Below are 23,137 nucleotides of genomic sequence, written 5' to 3' on the forward strand. Positions count from 1 at the left end.
AGTCCCAGGCACCCAAGCCTCCCACCCTGGATTTTCAGGACCCAGTGCCTCCGAGTCCACATGTCAACATCTGCAGGAGGTCTGCGCACCGTGCTGCCCAGGTTGGGCTCAGATTTGCAGTCCTCCCACCTCAGTTTCCCAGAGGGCTGGGATTGCAGGTGTGCACCACCGTGGTTGGCTTCTGTTCACTGGTTTTTGAAAAGTCCTGTCCTTCACTGTCTAAAGCAAACCACTGCCCTTTAACACAGCCTAACTTTAATCCTGGCTGAAGTCCAGAAAAGGAGAGGCAGATCAAAAGATCCCAATACAGATCAGTAGGAGAAAAGATGTACAGATTTTACTAATATTTTTTAATTCCACCTGGATAGAGGGTTCAAAGGAAAAAAACCCAAAGAAATAGGTAAGCTGAGGGGTTATATACCACTTTAACAAAAGATGATAAATTGTAGAGAAGTGAGTAAACAAAGAAAGTGGGGGAGGACTGAGTGTGTAAAGGTGACAAACTGTGGAACATATGTGGGAAACTAAGGGAAGATAAAGGCTGTTTTGTGAAGTCTGTTTATGCAAACACAGCATGGCTCCCACACCCCATTTCCAGTGATAAAGGCCGTGCCAGGGAAGGGGATTATGTGTTATTTTGAGGCAGATGAGAGAAGGGGCTGAGAGCTTTTCCTGTGGCTTCTCACTTGCCTTCAGCTCCAAACAGTCCTTAGCTAAGGTGGAGTAGCTGAGGGCAGTGTATGCAGGCTGCCTTCACCAAGGAGAAGTAAGCAAAATCCTAAGGCTCATAAAGACCAGAGGGCCCGTCTGCACCTGCCAGTTCTGCTACTATAGCAATGCCATTGTCTGCTGGGGGATAAAGTGGAAATCACCTTGTATTACTGGTTTAATGTGGTCACTTTTTATTTTCCAAATGTCATTGCGCAATGTATGCTTTCATAGATAATCACTAAATTACCATAAGCATTTGAATAACTACATTTGTCTTAGAATACGATGCAAATATTATAGGCAGCTAAATTAGACAGGAATTAATACACAGCAGGAAAAGACCCAGGCCCTCAAGGAAGTCAGCACAAAAATAAAGACATCAGAACCAGGGCTGGAGGCACATCTGAAGAAGGCCCAGCCCTCGAGATGAAGATTCAACGGCTGGGTCCACATGCCTCCAGAGGGGACCGGCAGTAATTGAGGTTAGACTGCAATTAGCACCACCTGGTCCGGAAGTCCAGCTGGGCATCAGTGGCCCAGTGACTCATCCTCTTCCTGAAATGCCTGGGTTCTTTCCATGTCCCCTCGCTGCATAACCCAGTTCCCTATTGGATCAGTACTAGCTGAGCAACTGTACTTGTAATCTCATAGGCATTGTCACTTGACTACACTGGACCCCTGCCAAAGGGGCTGAATGACCACCCCCTTCAGGACCCCTCCTGGAAATAGGAACTATTATTCTTCTCTCCTTATTTCCCATAAAACTCTCCTCACTTCTTGCTTCGGTCAGAGACCTGAGTCCTGAATATTAAGCAACCGCGAACTTGGCACATTTGACATCTGACAGGTCGGGGTCCTATATCGTGACCACTAAGATGATGCTGAAAGGATTTAGCTTGAAAGGTTTCTTAGTTGTGAATTAACAGAGGGTGAGAGTGTGATCTGGGATGTCATGTGCAGCCCCAGTAGTTATAGGCAGGGAAGCAGGCTGATGATCGATGCATACATGGTTTGGGGTGTTTTTGTTTTTTGAGTTGGGGGTTTTGTTGTCGTTGGTTGGTTGTTGTTGGTACCAGGAATTCCCTCACCTTGCTCGTTTAACGTGGTCACTTGCTGGGCAGGCTATGTGCCGCTGAGCTATATCCCTGGCCCCATAAATGGTTACAAATACACCACTGTATATGAAGAGCAAACAGGAGAGCAAACCAAATATTAACACTGATTATATAGTGAGGGGGAAGGGGATTGGAGCTATGTCTTTTAAAATTTTAGCTTATATTTTCAAATTTTTCTTCAATGACTCTACCTTATCATAATGAATAAAGTCTCTGTAAAAATCACATGTAATATCTTAACACTACTAGGCACATGTGCTTTATTTTTTTCCTTTTTTTTTCCACATGTCTTTTCTTAAAGAACTGAGGGTTTGAGTCCCCGTGTTCTGCCTGCGTGGAGGGGACATTTGCATAACATCTAACGCCCTGAGGCAGTCTCTACCGACCCACAGTGCTGATGACACAGGTTCCCATTCCAGACCCCGAAATTGCAGTGTGGTGAGACTGTCCTCAGATACGACAGAGGGGCCATAGTACACTTTGTCCCTCACCAAATGACTCCAGTTGGCAGCGTTCTTAGCTTGAACCCTGTCCCTGCTTTTAATGGTTTCAACATCTTCAGCGTCCTTCATTACTTGTCAAAGTCTCTGCTCTTGCACAAGCTCTCTCGTCCTCTCTAATCTGTGACTTCCAATGCACCGAACCCTCAGGAGTCAGGGGGACTCTGCTCTGTCACCGAGTACAAAAATTAAATGTTTTCTGAGTCAAGGCTCAGGAAGGCACTCAAGCTTCCACACTCAGGTTTTCTCGCCATCTGGGTCGCATGCGGCCTTTTCTGGTTTGTCTCCCAGTTCCTGTGTGTATCGTGAGTGAATCAGGATGCTGCGGGGAACAGAGTCTCGTGCTGGCGGAGCAGTGGAGCCAAGCGAACAGGAAGCAGCGCGCCTCTGAGTGTGCGGACATCTGCTCCCAGATGGCTGCAGATGGGAGGAGTGGAGCTGCGCGGGGGTCTGCCTGCTGCATCAGTGAGGCTGTTTAGGTTCACCACCTGGTTATGAGATTCGCCAGATGGCGAGGCTGAGAGACTGCTCAGAAGGAGAATCACCAAGCCAGTCCATCAACCTGGCCACACAGAGGCTGTTCAACATGTGACACATAGGACAGTACACAACACAGATAATGAGGCGTCGTGGGGACCCATAAAGGCAGCCATCTGGGCTCCCAGTGACCATAGAGATGGCCCGATTGAGCTTTGTGGCAGGGTGAACACAGCGGGTAAGAGGATGGGGACACACAGGAAGGGGTGCTCACATGCACTGCGGTCCTCGGCACTGGAATAGCTCTGGCCGCTGGAAAGTTGATTACTCCAGCTCTGGGACATTGCTGACTTCTGCCCAGCCTCACTTAATTCTATGTTTTTCTTGTTATTTTCAATTTTAATGAAAAAGTATAATATTTTCACAGCCATGCAGGAAAAATAGAGCTGTGACTAAAGTTGATTTTGCACCGTGACGCCTCTGGTCTCACTCTGAAGATGACGAAAGCGGCTTGGCTTGGGGAAACTGGGTGTGGCGGGGTGGGGGAAGCCGGCGGCAGGTTCCCACACTGTGGCTGGGGCTGTCGCTGCAGGATGACAGACACAGGATCAGGGAACAAGGCCAAGAGCAAGGTCCTGATAGAGCAGCAGGAGACTCTGTGAGCCATGCAGGGCGATGGTATTTGTCCTCTGTGCTCCTTTAATCCCTACTACACCCAGCACAAGTTGTCTGCATCCCTTTCATGTCTGAGGTCATCGACTCACTAAGCAACAAGCAGGTCCCATTGCTGGGCACTAGGAATCCAAAGCTGAACAGAAAGAAACCGTCCTTCCCCTCCCAGAAGTGACTGCTGCACCCCGGGGCTGCACACCAGTCCAGCCCTTCAGGAAGGGAAAATAAACCAGAACAGCCTTTAAAAATATGATCCAGAGTCTTATGATATGCAAATGCCCAGATTTCAGTGAAAAATCATGCAGCACATCAAGGACTTAGAAGATCTTAAACTGAATGAAACAAGGCAGCAAACAGATGCCAACACAAAGATGGCAGAGATGCTGGAACTATCCAACAAATATTTTAAAGCAGCCAAGGTAAACATGCTTCAATGAGCCATTATGCTTAAAATGAATGAAAAAACAGAAATAAAGGAGAATCTGTTTAACTTCATGAAAAAACACCTACCAAAAATATTCTACAGCCAGCATATGGAATAGTAAAAATCTCAATGGTTTCTTCCCAGGTGTAGGAGAAAGGCAAGGTTATTAGTTATCACCAATCATGTTGGATACAGTGCTGGAAGCTTGGGGGGTATGCTGAGGCAAGAAAGATAAATAACAGGGATACAAATCAGAAAGGGAGAAAGAAAGCTTTCTGCAAAACACAAGGTTATCTATGCAGAAAATTCCAGAGACTCTAAATGCAAAATGAAACAAAACAAAACAAAGCCCTCCAAAAATTAATATATGATTCACCAAGGTGGCAGGATACAGTATAAACATACACAAACTGTGTGTGTGTGTATGTGTGTGTGTGTGTGTGTGTGTGTGTGTACAGTATACCAGTGAATAAGGACACTGAAATTAGAATGTCATTGCTAATCACAAGATAAAATAAAATATTAAAATACCATATGTGAGGCTGGGGATTTAGCTCAGCGGCATAAGTGCCTGCTTTGCAAGCACGCAATTGTGAGTTTGTTCCCCAGTACCAATTTAAAAAAAAAATAAAAAATAAAATACCATACGTATAAATCTAAAAAAAATATGTTCAGGATTTGAATGCCAAAAACTACCTATCAATGGAAGAAATCAAAGTTGACCTTAAAAAATAGTGAAATGAGTCAGGCATGGTGGTGCACTCCTGTAATCCTAGCACTTGGGAGGCTGAGGCAGGAGGTTTATTGGGAGTTCGAGACCAGCCTGGGCTATAAAGTGAGGCCATGGCCAGCCTGAACGGCATAGTGAGACTCTGTCTCAAAAATACAGAAAAAAATGGTGAAATATAGCGTGTTCATGAATTGGAAGACCCAACCCAAAGAGACTTACTCTCCCCAAGGTACTATGGAGGGTTATATAATTTTTATATGAATCTCAGCAAAAAAAACTTGTAGAAATACAAAAGATTATTCTAAAATTGATATGGAAAGGCAAAATGAACAAGAGTAGTCAGAATATTTTTTGGATAAAATGTGAAGAATCTGTTTGCCCAGTTACACAGCCAGAGTGATACCATCAGGACTATCTGGTAATGGCAGAGGGAGAGACACACAGATCAATGGCACAGAAAAAACAAGCCAGAAATACACTCACAAAATATGCCCAACTGACTATCTACACAGGTATAAAGGCAATTTAGTGGATAAATGATAGTTTTGTCAAAAAATCATCCTGAAACTATTTGATAATCTAGGCCTTGGTGGGGGGAGGCTGAGAAAGAAAAGAAACTTCTTGACCCAACTTTTTCACATTTTATAGAAATGCAACTCAAAATTGAGTACAGGCCAGGTAACATACAAAAATATGAAATTTTTAGAAATAAAACATTTGCGAAGATTTAGACTTGTCACCTAAGGCACAGCTCATAAAAGGAAAAGTTGATACCTCGGGCTTCATCACATTTGAAAACATTTGTTCTGAAAGGGGAAACCATACCAGGAAAATTGTTCTTTTTAAAAAGCTTTGTTCTTTGAAGCTGCCTGGCTCTGTAATTGCTTTGTGGCTGTGTAATTACCGTCCTGATCCCTGAAACCACGAGTGCATCAGGCTCCATGACCGGTAATCTAGCCTTGTAGCTGATGGTCCCACCCCGCTAGCTGATCAGCAGAACCACCAGGCCTTTCCTCTCGCCTCTGGACCTCCTTTGTGCCTCCTGCTTAAGCAAAGCAGTGCCTGGCTTGGTTGGGAGCACAAGTAAAGCTGCTCACCACCCCCTGACTTTCTCGGGTGTCGTTCCTTTCCCAGACTCAGTTTTGAAGAAACAGTTCCACTAAAGGTTCTGCTGAAAGATAAAAGAAGACACGGAGTGGGACCCACACGGCGGCGCACACCTGTAATTCCAGCAGCAGGAGATTGCTGCAAGTTTGAAGCCAGGCTGAATTGCATAGCGAGACCCTGTCAGAAAAAAAAAAAAAAAAGATTGGGAGAAACAATCACCAACTATGTGTCTGACAAAAGAGGAATATCAAAAATATATGAAGGATGAGGCTGGGGATTTAGCTCAGCAGCATAAGCACCTGCCTTACAAGCAGACAGTCGTGAGTTCGATCCCCAGTACTGATTTAAAATATATATATATGAAGGACTCTTGAAACTCAAAACTAAGAAAGTAAAGAATACAGGCAAAAGGTAGGAAGAGACATTTCCCAAAAGAAAACGTCCAAGCACACACCTGTTATTACAGCACTCTGGAAGGCTGAGGCAGGAAAATCACAGGTTCAAGCTCAGACATGGCAACTTAGTAAAACCTTAAGGATGTAGTTCAGTGTGAAGGCCCTGGGTTCAATACCCAGTACCGCCAGAGACAGTGCAGAGAGACAGAGACAGAGGAGAAATACCTGCCAGCTGTATGGAGAACGATGGAGACATGGGCTGCGAAGGGCAGGGGAGGAGGGGCAGTGGCGGAGAAGGCAGGAGACAGGAGCCTGGCAGCAGGGTCGGCAGGGCAGGGGGCAGGGAGAAGGCAGCACCTGGGCACAGCAGAGCTGAGTCAGACCCTGGGTGCCCACCAGCGGGCAGGTTCCAGGCTGCCTCGCACACCTAGCAATATATACAAGGTCCTGTTCTAGACTCAAAGCTAGTTTCCTCTCTGACTATTTTTCTCTTTCCAACAGGCCGGAGGGTACAAACTAGACCATCTCCACTAGTGCCTTCAGCGAGGGACTTAGAAGCCAAGGGCTTCTAAGGCGTGGGTGGGGCTGCCCCGTCCCAGGCCAGCCACTGTCTGAAGCACACCCTATCCCCAAGCTGCCCCACTTCCTCCCACTCAGGCCCTTCAGTCTCCTTGTGCCACACAGGGGTATAGGGAGTTGGTTCTGGGGTGAAAATGCACAGGCCAGGAAACTCTTCTCCATAATTTATGCAGAGTCATACCACTTGCTTATCAAATATAAAAAAAATACACTGGAAATCCCAGGGAAATTCAACATTCACTGTTTTTACTGACTCCTCCACAGCTGTGTGGCTCTTCAGGTCAACCACAAAGCACAGTGCTCCTTGAGCTCTCAGGCAGAGGCGCCCTGCTTGGGGGAGTCCAAGGCACAACCCTAAAGACCCCAATAGCAGAAGTGGGGGACAGTCTCGAATGCCCACCATTCTTCTGGCCATCTCCGCCTCCTCTGTATCACAATAGTCCTTCCTGTGCTTGCCGTGGCTGTGCTCTCTGCCTAGACCTACGCACTGCATCCTATTCCATCCAGCATGTTCCTTCTGCATCTCGGTGCTTAAATGCTGTCTTAATTTGTTTGCTTCTCATCCAATTGCAGAGCACTGCAGCATCTCCAGACCCACGGTCTGGTGACTCCGAGCTCCCGGGAGGCTGATCTGTCTCCAGAATGATCCCCTTGGGGAAGGAGCTTGACACGGCCTTTCCTACACACCAAGGTGTCAGCCCCACTTTCCTGTGTGTCTCACATGCAGCATAGCACGGCACACAGCAGACCAAGAACAGGCAGAGCGCAGGATTGGAAAGTCCTCGCCGAGCAGCAGCTTGAGGAGCCCGACCGGGAGAGGTAGAGAATCAGCAAGATCCTAGCACGGTGCCAGGAAGGAGGACCTGGATAAGTGTGAGGCCACGAGGAACAAGACCAGAGGAAGTAGGTCCGTTCTTGGTTTGTCTCTCAGAGAAACGCTTGTAAAGGCCCAAGCATGACTGTCTCACTTTGCTCTGCAATGTCTCAAAGGGACCATCTGTCACTGGCAGGGGATTCATCCAGTGGCCAGGGGCTCACGGTGGGGGAGCCTGCCTTGGACACAGCCCTGCTGAGTGTTGCCAAGGCGCCTCGCAGAGCCGTGCAGGACTGCAGCCCGCAGATGCCTTCAAACCTTGCATCACAGAGAAGGTCTGGATTAGAATGGAATAACTGACAGCATCCTGATCAAAACAGACACCTTGTCTCAGCATATTTAGTGGAAAATACACAGAAAACAAAAGCTAGGATTTTCAGCCAGGCTGCTGGACCTAATCCATCACCGCTGAGAAGGAAGTGCTTCATAAACCTGTGCGGTGTCATCTGGAGCAGGCGACAGTCTGGCAGCTCTCAAACTCAAGGTCGCAGTGCAGTGCAGGCAACCGCACAGCACAGAAACCTATTCACGTCCACACCTGCTGTGTGGGGGACACCATGCCACCCATGACACCGCCACTGCCCACTGAAATTCCCAAAGCAAGTTCGGATTTTCATAAAACTAAGTGACAGAAAGTGTGGTTCTCCCACTTTGCAGATAAGGTAAACTGATGCCTACCAAGGTCAGATGGAAGGTCTGAGGTCCTACACCTGGCCTCCACTCAAGACCACTTACACTTACACTGGAAGTGGATCTCAGATCGTAGAAGGCACTAGGAGAAAGAAATCTGCTGGGCTGTATCCATCCCACTTGTAGGTAGTAATTCTAGAAGTTGCTCAAGGGCTACTTGTCTTCATAACCCTGGACATTCACAGCCCTTTTCTTGCCTGTACCAAAGGCCTAACCCTCAATCTTAATGCACACTGTATCTCAGACATCTCTGCATTTTACCTACTACGCTTTTTGGCAGAAAGATAATGTACCAGCCAAGGTATACTCTGAGTAAAGCAACAGAAACCCAGTTACCATAGATTTAAGCAGTGAATGCATTTAATTATCACAGGTGATATGAGATGTAAAAGTGGCTAATTCCAGAGTTGGCATCTTAACTTAAAGTTACCCTACAAGAACAAATAGCTTGCTTATCATTTTCTTTCTTCCTTCCTTCCTTTCTTTTTTTCTACTGTACAATCCTGAGGCTTGTCCGCGCATAGCTAGAAAGTGGCTGCTACCTTTCTAGCTAGCATCCTGTCCTTAAAGGGCATTGCCAAGGTCAGGCCTGGGTCACATGACTCCTCCAGCAGCGAAAGTGTCTGAGAAGGCGAGAATCTCACGTTAGTGACCATCATCAGAGCTGGGAGTTGCGATGCATAAGGGGAAAAGTGTAAAGTGGATATTGCACGGTCCACAGTAGCTCCCTCTGCACAGGTAACTGTCTGAGTCCTGATGAAGGCTAGAGCTGAAAACAAACCTCACCTGAGCTGCAACACAGACCCTGGAACCCATCTGTGCGTTGTACATTTCTTTTTCTATTGTTGCCTGAATAACCTGCCGAGGGTTCTTAGCCAGCCAGGGTGCTCTAAACCCTTCCTGGACTTCAAATCTCACTGAATTCTCCTTTTGCCACAAGCAGAAAAGTGTTCATATGATTTTATTCAAAAAGAAGCTGAATTTTGCCATAAACACCATCACCAAAGTTCTGCCGTTTTTTAAAAATCTGGGATTTAGCCCTAGAGTTCAGTTTAGAGTCGTCCTTCCTGGAATTGTGCCAGGCCAGGAAGACACTCAATTAAAGCTAACGCAGTTCATTTCTCCATGGTTTTTGTGTGTTTGTTTCAATTTCAGCCAAAAGGAAGGACCAGAGGGTGCAGCAGAGTCCCAGTTCAGACATCTGTGAGGAGTTCATCCATGTTTGCACAAAGAATGCAGAAATCCCTAACAGACTGCAAATTACCCACCAGGGTCAACCCAGAGCCCTTCAGGGTTCACTCTTTTGGGGGCACTTGTGCCCACCTTCGAAAGCTCTCGAGCCATCCCCTGTCATCTCTGCCTCCCTGGGAGACTTGCTTCCTGGCTCCCAACATATCCTTCATTCATAGGGTCCAGCAATCACATCTGTGACCAGGCGGCCACTGTGGGATCCAAAGCCCCACTTGCCAGCGGATGGGGCCCTGTTTCTGCACATGGGGCCTGCAAGTCTGTTAAGTGAACGAGGTGAATAACAGTGCTGGCTTCAAAGCTGCCAGCCTCCCCGGGGCCCGTCCTGGTGAGTGAGAATCCTGTGTGGCTCCAGTACCGCACACTGGCTCCGGGTCTCCTGGGCTGAGACGCATCTGCACCCAGCCAGTCTGGACAGTGACACCCTACCCGAACTGGGTCAGTGAAGTGAACATGCAGGGGGTGTTTCCTCTGCTCCCCGTGCCTATGCTTAAAGCATCCATAGAAGAGGCCTCTTCGGATGTGAGACAGGCTATCCTCGGTGCCCGTTGGAACTGCAAGAGCAGCGTTGCTCTACAGCCAGGGTGACTGCACCTCAGGCCAGCGCCCCTCCAACTGCAACAAGGGCCCCTGATTCCCTGACCCACTCACTGTGCAGGATTGGAGAGTACCTCTGTGCACATCTATGGCACCCCTGAGTCTTCCACAGATTCCGCATGACCCCGAGGTGGATGAGGACCCCAAGTCTTGAGCTGGGGGAAGATTTAAAACATGCTTGATCTCCGTAGTGACCACTTCAAAGGTGGAGCCACGCCTCTGCCCTGCAGAGGGCGTATTGGGAGGCCCAGGAGTACAGAGCCACTGGCTGGCCCAGGACGGGAAGGTATACACATGCCCTTCCTCTCCTTCCTAACTGTCCCATCTCCATTTTCTTTTTAAAGCATCTCTCATTCTCGTATCTTTTAAAAGTGCCCTAAGTCCTTTTAAGGCAAAACTAAATATAAATACACTCGTCAGAAATCCACTGAATTTTGACTGTTAAGATGGGAGAGAGAGAGAAAAGCACAAAGGCTTTGAGGTCCAGGAAGGGAAATTCACATCACGCAAGTTTCCTAGGATGTAGTCTACATAAAATCCAATAGAGTAATTTTATCATCCTATTTTTTATTGAAGAAAAATATACACACATGAGCTGTGTCCAGATAACTGGAGGCTGGGAAGTGGCTGAGTGGTAGGGCACTTGTACAGCGTGAGGGAGGCTCTGGGTTCCATCCTGAATCCCAGAAGGAGAGAGGGGAAGGGAGGGAGGGAGGGAAAGCATGTGACACTCCTGCCCAGGGAGTAACCTGGGTGTCCTTTCCAAAGCCTGGGAGTGGAGCGACACACAGACTCCCCACACCATTAGGAGGGGATTCGTGGGTTCTGGAAGCCCCAGTCTCCTGCAAATGGTTAAAAACATCATGAAAAATATGCCAAATAAATTCAAAAATAGGTTAGAAGCACTAGGCCTGAGTTAAATAATTTCACAAGTCATCTGCACATTAACCCAGGTAGAGGCGACTTCATGAATCAAAGCCGAGTAGATGCCATGCAGAGATTTCGTTACTTGATTCTTTCAGCATCTTGAGAAAGATGTTGTTATCTTCACTTATGTTCAGATGTGGCTGAAGAAAATTAAATAATTTGCAAAAAGTCACACAGCCGGGAAGCAAAAGATCCAGAACATAGATCTGAGGCCCCATCCCAGACCTAGACCCAGACCCACAGGGCCAGAACCTCTGGGAAGAGACCTGAAGATACTCTGTTGAGCAAGAGGCCAGGGAGTGATAGTTCTCCACAAAGTCCAAGGAGATGGCTGCTCTGGGGCGGGCGGGAGCTGAGCCCGGCTCTCCCGCTGGTGAAGGAGCAGATACTGTGGGAGATGCGATGCAGCCACAGCTAAGAATAAACTGGGCCACCCTGGAGTCACCCGATCGTAGTATTATGGACTGGTCACTCCTTGGCTTGGTCTCCCTGCACTGTGTGATTGAAGGTTACCCAGAGTCCAAAACACCAAGGAGGTTTTGAAAAGCTAAAAACAGGATGGAGCTGAAACCTCCGACTTCCACAGTCTTCCTGCACGCCCTGAGCCCGAAGAGCCAGGACAGACACCGGACAGGGACAGCGGGGCCTTGCGGCCTGCACGGACTCAAGTCCTCCTTGCTGGTCCCCTTCCACCAACCCGCGAGTTGTGCAATCCAGGAAGTGGACAGCTGGGTGGGTGTGTTTTACCGGGTTTCTGCTTTATCCGCCTGTGGTGCGGCCCGTGCAAGTGCAAACTTCATGTCAGTGCAGCTGCACACAGGTTCACAGCCAGGATTCCTGAAACCCCTGCTCCAGGCCAAGCGAGGAAGCTGTGTTGGCAGCCAGAGGCGACAGGGACCCACCGCCCCGAAACCCGAGACTACTTCCTGCAAGCCTTCGTGTAAGTTATGCTCCTTGTCTCAAAGAGAAGTCTGAGGTGTAATTTTGCATAGAGCTGGTGACCTCTATTTGGAGCACAGATATTTGCTTTATGTGTTATTACTATGATACCTGCTTTGAATATTCCAGACATGAGGTCTATAATAGCAGGTAATGACAGCTATAGTTCATAAATAATTACTTTAATTTGCTTCCATTTCTGAGTGTTCTTGATTTCCTTTACCCTTCACAAAAACTCTGTGAGGCTGGTGTGCTCATTAACATGATCTTACAGATGAAAAAACTGGCAACCCCTTCCCAAGGTAGTGAAGTGACTTATAGAAAGTACACAGCCAGTGGTTAAGGGAGACCTCGGTCCAGACACACCTGACCCCCAAGAACTCTGGGTATATAGGACATTTCACCTTCCAAAAGACAAACTCTCATACTGGATTAAAATCTGAGACCCAATTGGGCAAGGGGGTGCCCTTCTGTAGTCCCAGAAATCTGGAAAGCTGAAGCAGGAGGATCCCAGGTTCAACTTAGTGAGATCCTGTCTTGAATCAAAAAATTAAAAAGGGCAGGGGGTGGAGCTCACCACAAAAGTCCTGGGGTCAGTTCCCAAAGTAGCATCATCATCATTTTTAAAAGGTATCTGTAAGAAAAAGATGCAGAAGCACTAAATAAAAGATATTTATTGAGAAAGTGCATATAACAAAAAAGTAACAGCTGATAAAGTTAGTGTTATATAAAAGGTTTTTTAAAGCCAAAATGATGGAGCAGGTGGTACAAAGAAGCTCCCAATAATCATGAAAACGTAAAATCAACTGTGAAAGGCATAAATGACCGAAGTTAGAAATAAAAGAGAAACAGAATAAATAAATAAAATAAAATAAATAGAATAAATAAAAAGGAAACCATCACAATGGGGTCCATATTTATGGCTAAGAACTTAGTCTTAAAAATTAAAGACGAATTTCAATAGTCAGTATCTTAGATGACATTGAAAACATGTCATCTAAACAAGGCCCCAAAACTGAACCAAGGGGAAAAAATACATATTCTCACAACAGGAAATAAAATAAATGGTAATCATATAAGTAAAAACAATGAAAGGAATGTTGGGCAAAATCGTGACCTACTCTACAGCCTTGGAGCAGACAGCCCAGGGTTTAGACTGTGACCTGAGTGAGTTCATGAATCTCTCTGAACTTGGATTCTGCATCTAGAAAGGTGTCACCACTCTGCAAAATTGGCACAAAGATTATGTCCAAAGCACATAAACTAAACAAAGCCTAGAAAGAGTCAAAACTGCAAGCATGCAGTATGATTCCATTTTTTAATATACTCACAAGTAGCCAAGAATTTTTGGTGATTGAAAGCAAAAGCTAGAAAACAGATATCTCAGGGCTAACAGTATCTCTCTCCATGCTCTGAGGTCAATGGTAATTTTGGTCATCTTGTTTCCTTACTGAAATGTTTCCACTGTGAACACACAGTAAGTGCACAGGAAAGAAAGAGTAACTATGGATCCAATAAATGGACTTTTTCAGAACAGGGTACAGGAAGAGATTCAATACTGATGGATCCATGTAGTGTAGACAATGGCGGTGTAGACAAACCCTTACATTGCTGCTCTGTAATCTCCCGTCAGTGTCTCAGCATCAATCTCTCTCCCTCTGTATCACTCTCTAGGTGATAGTCATAGATGATAGACAGATATAGACAGACAGACAGATGATAGATAGATGGATAGATAGATAAAGTGTCCATATATGAAATTTCCTAACTTGAGTTGTTACATTTCTTGATGTTTATGAGAAAATGTGTGCCTTGGGAGAGAGACGGTGAAGTACCAGGTTTGTACGTTTCTATGAACTTATTCTCAAGAGGTACGGAAAGAAATTCTACAGGCCTAGGAAGAGGGAAGATGATTGAGTAACCAGAAAAAGTACGAACAGAAGGTGAATCTGGGTAAAGAATGCATAAGAGTTCATCACACTCTTCTTGTAACATTTCTGTAAATTTAACCTTATTTAAAAATAAAAGTTTACAACCACAAAAATATCAAATGGGGAGAAACTTCTAACAACAACAACAACAAAAATCTCAGCAAAAAGGCAAGGGAAGGGTGCAAAGCCTACTGCCAACATTGCCCCCCCAAAGCGAAGGGCATTTGCAGCCACGGCAGGGCTCAGGGCTGAAGATGGGGACCCACGAGTTTTTATTTTTAAAACTGACTTAAAATTTTCAGAAGAGTCAGGATGAAAATAAAGGAACAAATAAAAAGGACAGAAATAAAAACTAAAAAAGTATCTGTGGAAATAATAAATACATTTAAGTGTTCATTCTCTGAAAAGATTATTAAAACCTTTAGAAGTATAATAAATAAAAGGTATAAATGCACCAAATTTTAGAATGACTGATGACCTGATATAAAGGATTTAAAGATATAAATCACTGCAGTGCATGGTTGATGATAATCACCCTGAAGTGTTTTGGCAGAACAGACAGCACCAAATGTAGTTTTCAAGACAAGATATACAAAACTTGAAAACCGTAAGGAAGAGGGGCAAAGCAGGAACCTTCTTAAAGAAATATCTCATCTGCTTAAAGAAATTCAATGACCTGAGCAACTTTCCTGAGCAGTATCTGTACACACGGAGGAACAGATTTTTCCACGCCATCAGTTCCCCGTCATGGAAGGCATCACTGATAGCCGGCTCATTCTAACAGATGTGGACGCCCTACTGCACACTGTGGAAAATGCCACAAAGGTGTGTTACACATGCTTGCACAGTCTGGGGCAGGGGGAGGCGATGTGCACACTTGCCAGTTCCAACAGAGCTGACTTGAAAGGTGAGAGCCAGGTTCGGGCATGTACCAGGGTGTCCCAAAGTATTTGCTGAATATGAATATATGGATGTGTATTGCATAAAACAGTGTCTACTGAGGGCGTGGAGGGCAGGAATGGCTTGTTTTAGCATCTGTTTAGCCACTTGGATTGGATTGACAGTACAGGCAGAAAAGCCATTTCTCCTGAGCTCATAGAAGGCATCTATAGATTAAAAAGTTCATGGTATCTCGGGAGGTGAAGTCTACCAATGCTAAACATGATAATCACTCATAGAACACCTCTTCATAAAGAATCACTTCTGTTTGTGTGAAAGAGTTCAAAGAAAATTCAAGAAGTAGACACTAAGGATACCACTGAAAGAGAAGGCTATAAATCTATGTGAAAATGTGAACAAAAGATAGCCCAGGGAATGCAAAGAGACAAAATGCAAACCAGGAGAAAATATTAATAATGCTAATAGTCGCCAAGAATATTAAAAAGCAGTAATAAAAACACCAGTGAAATATGTGCAAAAGATATAAATAAGTAATTTACAACACAGGAAATCTTAACGACCAATGGCACACACAAAAAGATGTCCAGTAATCAGATAGCTGAGAATTAAAACAGTGAGGTTCCCTTTAATATCTATCAAACTGGTGAAAATGAAACAACCTGATATCGTCAAGTGGTGACAATTATGTGGAAAAATGGAAGGAACACTCACATTTTGGTGAAATTAAAATAACCATTTTGGAGAATAAATTGTCAATATTCAGTAACATTAAAGGAATGGATAGCTTACAATCCAAGAATTTTATTTCTGGGCATAAATGCTAGAAGCTCTTGTTTGCGGAGCGTGAACATCCCTGTAACACACAACATAAAAAAATAACAGCAAAACCAAAAAGGTGAATAAATGACACCAGTATCCACCAGCCCAGCAAACTGTGAGAAATTCATTTAGAAGGACCATTCGTGACAGTTCTACTAACAGAGACAAATGTCAAAATACAGCATTGAGTAGAAACACGAGTTGCAGCTCGAAATGTAGAGTATAGCAGCTTAGAAACAAAGTCATGGAAATGTTTTATAGCTACACACATAGGCTGCAGACATACACAAACAAACAAAGATCCACAAACATCAAATTCATATTGAGTTGCTCCTGAACAGGGAAAGATTGGACTAGGTTTGGAGGAAGTACACAAGAATATAGTCATCGTATGTCTTAAAAATAAGAAGGGGCAAATGTTAGTGTTAGGCTAAAGCAAGGTGCATCTGAGACCACTGAGGCAGGCGAGGTTGGAGCAGAGTGTGAGGACTTATTGCCAACCAGTTGGGATTGGCCCAAGGGTGACAAGAGCATTGGCCCTGAGCATGGGTGAGGGTGTTTTTACAGAGAGTTCAGGTAGGGGAGGGAGATACTGCTAAAACGGGTGCAAGACTTGGGGTCTCTGATTTGGGGTCTAAGGCCAGGTGACAGGGCAGTGTTGGTACAGGGGATGCTGGCAGGCACAGCGTGTCTCTCGTGGATTTCATGGAACCAGCTCTTTGTGGATTGAGCTATGTGGGGAAGCTTCGCTTCCTGTTGAACACCACGACCCACTAGGTGCGAATAACAGATCTGTTTGGGGGAGTTTTTCTCTCCCAGTTGGCTGGGGACCTATTTCAGAGACCCAACAGGATTTGATGGAGCCAGGAGGTAGGTAACACTTACAAATATTCACTCTACTCATTAAAACTTTAAAACTTTGCTCCCCAATTTTAAAAATATATAAAAGCATATTAAATATATAAAATATGGCAAGAATATCAACAGGGAATTAATGAAGAAAATATGTAATAAAAATGAGGATGGGGTAAATCTTATTTTGATGCACTACTAAAAAATATAAATTAAAAAATGTGTGTGCCATTTGAGTTTATCAATGTAGCACGAAATTATAAAAATATAAGGTTTCATGTTATGATTTGGGTTTTTGTTTTTGTTCATTTGTTTGTTTAGAGATAGGGTCTCGCTAAGCTACCCAGGCTGGCCTCAAACTCATGATCCTCCTGCTTCAGCTTCATGAGTGCTGGGATCCCAGATGTGCTCCCCACACCTGGCCTGAAGTTACGAAATTGTTAATAATATTAACAAAGGCGGAATGGGGGACAAAAAGGAGGAAATGCCCGTTCACTGTGGGCAGAAACTTACAATGATTTAAATTTATCTAACAATATATATGAAAAGGCAAACCAGATGTGGATGGTAGGCAGGTCGGTACATACATATAAAAACTTTCCTTCAGTAGTTGCAGCAGTATCGTTCCTAAGAGTGATATCGTAGACTCTTTAAAGTTAATAAAAACAATAGGCAAATAAGTCTTCTAAGATACAGCAATAGCATGCACGACTCTAGTTATTTCAAATAATGCTCTTGAAGTAATATTTAAGGGCACTGACATTTGTCTTTAATAAGTTGTCAGTACATAGCTGTGAGGTACACAGCATACTGGCAAACCTATAACCTGTGTTACAGTTAGGTTTTCAAAAATAAATATGTACACAGGAGAAATGATTTTGAGGTGCCCACATCAAAATATCAGTAGTGGTTTCTCTAGGTATAAAATGATGGATCTACTTGTGTTTTTCTTTATTTTTTTAATAATAAACTTTTATTGATTTTATCATGCAAAATGTTATAAAAAATAAAAGTCACCAAAATAAGATTTGGTTGAGTAAAGACTTAACATCTAAAATCTAATTATGGAAGAACTTGCAGAAAATTGGAAAAAGTGTTTATCATCTCTCGGGGGGAATTTTAACTTTCTCAGCTTTGAAGTACTTGAAATAATTATGCTATAAAAATTAGCATCACTAAAGATTTTCTAAGAGAGAAAATATTTCTATCAAACATTCTGAAGTACCAAAATCTATCATAAATAGCTAATTCGAATTTGTAAAATAAATGTCTAGACTGCAAAAGAGAAGTGGGTAAAGGGCAAGACCATTCCCACAAGGGAAAGACAATTAGTAGACAAACACAGTGGGGCAATGTTAATTCTTACAAGAAATCAAAGAAATGTAAATGAGGACAGTCAGAAGACGACAGTTTACATAGTATAAAGGAATGACCAAGACATGTTGAATGCTAATATCTAATGTTAGGGGCTGGGGGTTTAGCTCAGCGGCACAAGCGCTTGCCTGACAAGTGCGCGGTCATGAGTTTGATCCCTGGTACCAAAAAAATATCTACTGTTAGCAGAGCTGCCTACCCACGCATGCGTTTAGAATCGTGCTGTCTGTGCTGTCTACCAGGAATGCTGCCCCTAAGAGTCCATCCTCTTTTATCGGTCCCTGCTCAGAACACATCTTGATTCTTCTCCTTCTCTTTTTCATTCTCTTTTTCTCTCCTTCCTCACTCACTCCAACTCTAGGTCCCCTTCTCACTTGCAAAAGCTTCATTTTTCTCCCAATTCTCTCTTCTTTTCATCTCTTTCCCCTTCCCTCCCTCTCCCTACATCTCTTCTTCCCCATCTATCTGACAAAGATCCCTCGCTTGTCTACCTTCTATGTTGCTCTTTCTCTCTCACTGTCTTTCTCTCTCCCTCTCAGCATATATCTTGAGTTTCTCATATCACAGAAACCATGCTACATTTAAGCTTGTGCGTCTGACTTATTTCATTTACTATTATGCTCTCAAGCTGCACGCTGCATCCATATATCTGCAAATGCCTCGTTTATCCTTCTTGATGGCAGAGTAGCTCTCCATTGCATATAAATACCACGTCTTCTTTACACACTCAATAGATTGGAAAAATCAGAAAGGTCCCTCAAGTCCCTGGCTCACCAAAGTCAGAATCCCTGAGGCCAGTCCTTTGACACCTTCCCTGCTCAGAGGACCTGATTCCCGCACTGCCCTGTCTCCTGGGGGCTCCAGGAAGCAAGCAGGCTGGAGCAGAGGCCTCCCCAGGAGCGGGATTTAGGGCAGCCTGGGAGTGCAGAGCTTGGCCAGAGTGGACCCTGAAGAAAAGCTGGGACAGCGAAAGCGTCAGAGGGCCATCAAAGCAAGCCACCTGGCACACGTGCTGTGAGGGCAGTGCCAACACCATGAGCCCTGGCCTGGCCCCCAGGAGCACGGGAGTCTTCAGCAGCACCCCCATGCCACTGCACTCAGCTTACAGGGGCCCGGAGCTCAGGCACCCACTCCAGAGGCTGAGGCTCACCATCTGGCTGGCTTCTTCGCTCAACCCAGAGAGAACTGCAAGGTACAGAGAGAAAAGAAGACTGAGCAAGAGTCTCTATGTAGAGTGAAAGCAGAAAGCAGCGTCTAACGTCAAACGGCAGCAAAAGTCACCTCCCCCTCCCAGTCCAAGGAGTCCTCAGCAGAGGATTTTGGACCAGGAATGACCCTGCCTCGGCCGCAGCCCAGAGGGATCGCCCTGTGGTCACACACAGGAAGTCTGACTCTGAAGAGGATGATGGGAGCGCTGTAAAATCAGCCAACAACAAAGACGACCTCGAGAGACCTCACACAGACCTCCTGTTCCCCGCTCCATGTCTCCCTCCAGACTCCGCCAGGGTCCCCTTGAGAAGCCCCTCACCACCTCAGGCTCCTGCTTGTCCTCTGAGCCCTATTTAGATCACATTGCTGGTTAGGAAAATGAGCCTCAGAAAGGGAACCTCAGACAGCCATGTGGAGGGTTCCCATTGTCTCCGTTCCGGAGGGCGGGACTTTGGTGACAGCTCACACACTGTGCTTTGCTCTCCTGAAGGAGGATCTTAACCCACGGGGGTGAGGGGCTGCCTGCAACAGGCCTGTGCTGCTTGCTCCCCCGTCTGCGACCAGGAATAGCTCCGCTCCCCACATCCCCAGGTCTCTCCATGTCATCAAGCCCAGTCCTTTCCTCCCAGGCACTCTTCCCAGGCCTTCCCAGCCTGCTTCCCAAGCACTCTTCTTCACACATTGGGATGTCTGGGCTCTGATCTTCCTCTGCAGCCTCAGGAGACAGGAACCCCGCTTCTGTTATCTGCGTTCCTTTGTTCCATCGAGGTCACAGTGGTCCTGCCCTCCTCCCACCCAGTCCCTCTCTCTGGTCCTGTAAGCAGACACAGCGGGCACATCCAGGGGACACAGAGCCAAAGTGCACAAGTAGGACACAGAGCAAAGAAGGGCTATGGCCTGCAGCCAGTGGGGACAAGGGAAAAGGCCCCAAAGCCGCATGCTGAGAAGGAAGGAGGTGGGGCTGGATAGGGCGCTTGTGTGTGGCCAGACAGAAGAGGCAAGCGCATTCCCATCCCTGTGGAGAGGACATCCTGCTTCTCTAGACAGTGCATCTTTCAGATGGCAGCCAGGATTTAGCATGAGATTACAATGAACAAAGGGCCGCACAGCTCTGGTGGCTATTAAACCAGTTCCTTGTGATCAGCTCTGGAAGACCTTACTTGAAACAAAACAAACATCAAGCATTGTGCATACACCTGTAGTCCTGGTACTCAGAGGCTGAGGCAGGAGGATTGCCTTGAGTTTGAGGCCAACCTGGGTGACACAGAAAGACCCTGTCTCAAAAAACAAACAAAAAACACACCTTGAAAAAACAGGCAGCTTTGCCCCACCAAGCACAGGGGTTTAACCCTGTGGGTTCCTGCCTGGGTACCTACAATCCAGATCTTATAACAGCAATTTTAAGCTTTCCAGAGATGAAGGAACCCAGCAGCACTCAGAGAAGTATAGGGAAACAAGCTTTATTACACCAGGGACTCAGAGGAGCTGCATACTCCAAAGTCTGAGCCCTGAGCTAGCATAGGAAGTTACTTTTATACCGTTTACCAGGTAGGGCGGGGATCCTTTGTGAGCCATTGGAACTTTGCAAGTATGGGAACAAACTGAAAACATAAACAGGCTGGGTACAGCTCGTACATCTTGTGGTTAGCAAGCCTGTTCCCAGAAGCAAAAGGAACACTGCAGACTGTGGACATATTTGGGTTCTGATACATTTGGAACACAAATGTACTTCTACAGTCTGGCCAGAAGCACCCCTTGCTACACACATCAACAGCTGCCACTTACTTCTTTTTAATTTTTTACTTTGATATAGGGTCTTGTTAAATTGTTCAATTTCCTGGGCTGGGTTCAAACATGGAGCCCTCCTGTGCTAGGAGCACAGATGTAGGCTACAGTGACACCTGGCTTCCTAATCATTTCTTGACATTAGGAGTTACAGAGAAATGTATGTGCTTCACTGGACATTAATGCATGGCCTACCCTCAGTGCCACCTTCCTGGTTACCTGATTCCAGCGTCCGAGGATCTTACAGCTCAGTAACTTGGAGATAACTAACAGCACCACAAAATGCAAACTGACCTCCACCCTGCAGACGTTCCACTGTCTCGGTTCCCGTGCTGTGGGAAAAGCCAGTTTCGCACATCTGCTGTCCATGTATATTTGTGGGTTCTGGCTTCTCCTTTGAACCCCACTACCTATCTCTTCATTAATGAATTAACTAAAATGTTTACCATCTGTTCATTCATTTTATGATGGAACCAAGAGTCATGATGGTCCCTTTAGAAATAATCTCTTCACAGGATTCTCAAAACACATCAGAGCATCTCGCTTGCCACTTTCTGGAGATGCCCAGCAGATCCAGCCCACAGGGATTCCAGGGAAGCTGGTCAACCTGTCCACAGCAGCTCTGAGCTGGGCCTAGGCTAGCACAGCCTCACCCTGACCACATCAGATCGAATACAGAACATCCTGAGCCTGTTCTCAGGTCTTCATAAATGATGTCGTCCAATCCCAGTCTAATACCTCCATTAATTCTATCCTCTGCCAGGCTATTTCAGGACCATCTCCATTAAACAGCTGAGAAAGGGTTTCAAATCACTTGTTGCAAAAAATACTAATTATGTGATCTATACATATGCAATGCATGAGAGGAGCATAACACAATTCCACTGAACACAAAATCTCAGCTGTGTAAAGATCTCATGACCAACTACTATAGTGCTTGGCAAAGCTATTTTCGTTGGATGGACCTCACAGTTAGGCAAACATAGTTGGAATCCCTCCTGCCACTTTCTGCCATGTGGATTTGGACAATCTGGTGACCCGCTTACCCCAGGCTTCCCTCTGTAGCCAGAGATAATCGTGCCTGCGTCCAGAGTTCTTCCTGAGGGTCAGCTGAGGTCGCACAACGGCTGACCTCAGCCAAACCTACATTCTTAACCTCAGCTGGAGCTGAGCCCTGCAGCTCCTTAACCCCGACTGTCTAGGCCTGCACAGGGATAAGTGAGTGACCAGCTCCTCGGGACTCAGGGATTTGGTGGAGATAAGGTGACAAATGGGAATCTGGACCTGGTTTCTTGCAGCCCTGCGCTCAGGTGCCATAGCTTCAGCTCTTACAAGAAGCATACAAGGCACAGTGTCTTCTTGTAAGACCAGCTGCTGCAGAGAGGCGGGGACTGTGCTGTCTGTCCAGTGTCCCCAGATGGCCCAACCCCCAGGTGAGGACAGGATTCTGGAGAGCCACAACCAGAAGCACTAGCACCCACGGAGAGCCCCCGCGCTGAGGGGGCACTCCTTCCTCCTGGCTGGCACCCCCTGTTGCTGCCATGGATCACACAGTTCTCGGCTTTACTTGGTGTCTCTGAGGAGCCCAGCTCGACCACCCTTATGAGCCCAGCCAGCACCCTGCGTGCGCACTGGGAGAATAGGGCCTGCCCTCCCCCAGCAAAGCACACTTCAAGGGGTCAGCATTGTCCACTATCTGGCTGTCTGAAGCCAATTAAAATTTTTCCTTCTTTTTGCTTCCAAGCATAATACAAAGAAAGAAAAAAAAGGTCTCTCGTCTCCTGGGATACCTCAAATCGTACAAGGGATTATTAGAACCTCAGTCCCAAGACACAATAAAAGACTGTCTGGCTTTGGAGTTTTGTTCCTATTCCCATTTGGTTTTTCCCTGTTGTTGTTTCTGCAACCTAGAGTTCTAGGTCTAATCTTCACTGGTCAGGCACAGTGACCTGGAATAAGGAATCTCCGGCTTTCGTTTTCCTCATCTGTAAAACAGGAGAAATAACTTCTACCTCATTTGTTATGAAAATCAAAGAAGCCTAACTTTCCCACCTTTCCTAGCCATCATGATTTAATCTTCACAGTCCCATTTGATACAGAAGGAAACTGAGGCAGAGAGAGGTGGCAGAGTTCACCTCCAGTCTGAGAAACAGAGGCAGAGCCAGGCAAAGACCTGATCTCTGGGAGCCGTACCCTTGCATGACTGAACACGGCGGAATGCCTGAAACCTGCACTTATCCTCTGCAATCTTGCTTCCACCCTTGGTTCATTTACATTTGTTT

The 23,137-nt window shown here is 45.8% G+C and overlaps 1 protein-coding gene across 1 annotated transcript in view; it reads left to right on the forward strand.

Annotated features, from left to right (window-relative positions):
* Positions 1 to 11,604: 11,604 nt before the first annotated feature.
* The window catches only part of Lipc (lipase C, hepatic type), a 101,921-nt gene continuing 90,388 nt past the window's right edge, over positions 11,605 to 23,137 (forward strand). The window contains 1 exon segment of the mRNA XM_013159945.3: positions 11,605 to 11,986. The gene's annotated coding sequence lies outside the window, so the exon portion shown is untranslated.

Source organism: Cavia porcellus, unplaced genomic scaffold, assembly GCF_034190915.1.
Source record: "Cavia porcellus strain 051 isolate PalLab524CR breed Dunkin Hartley unplaced genomic scaffold, mCavPor4.1 scaffold_8, whole genome shotgun sequence".
Classification (NCBI taxonomy): Eukaryota; Metazoa; Chordata; class Mammalia; order Rodentia; family Caviidae; genus Cavia; species Cavia porcellus.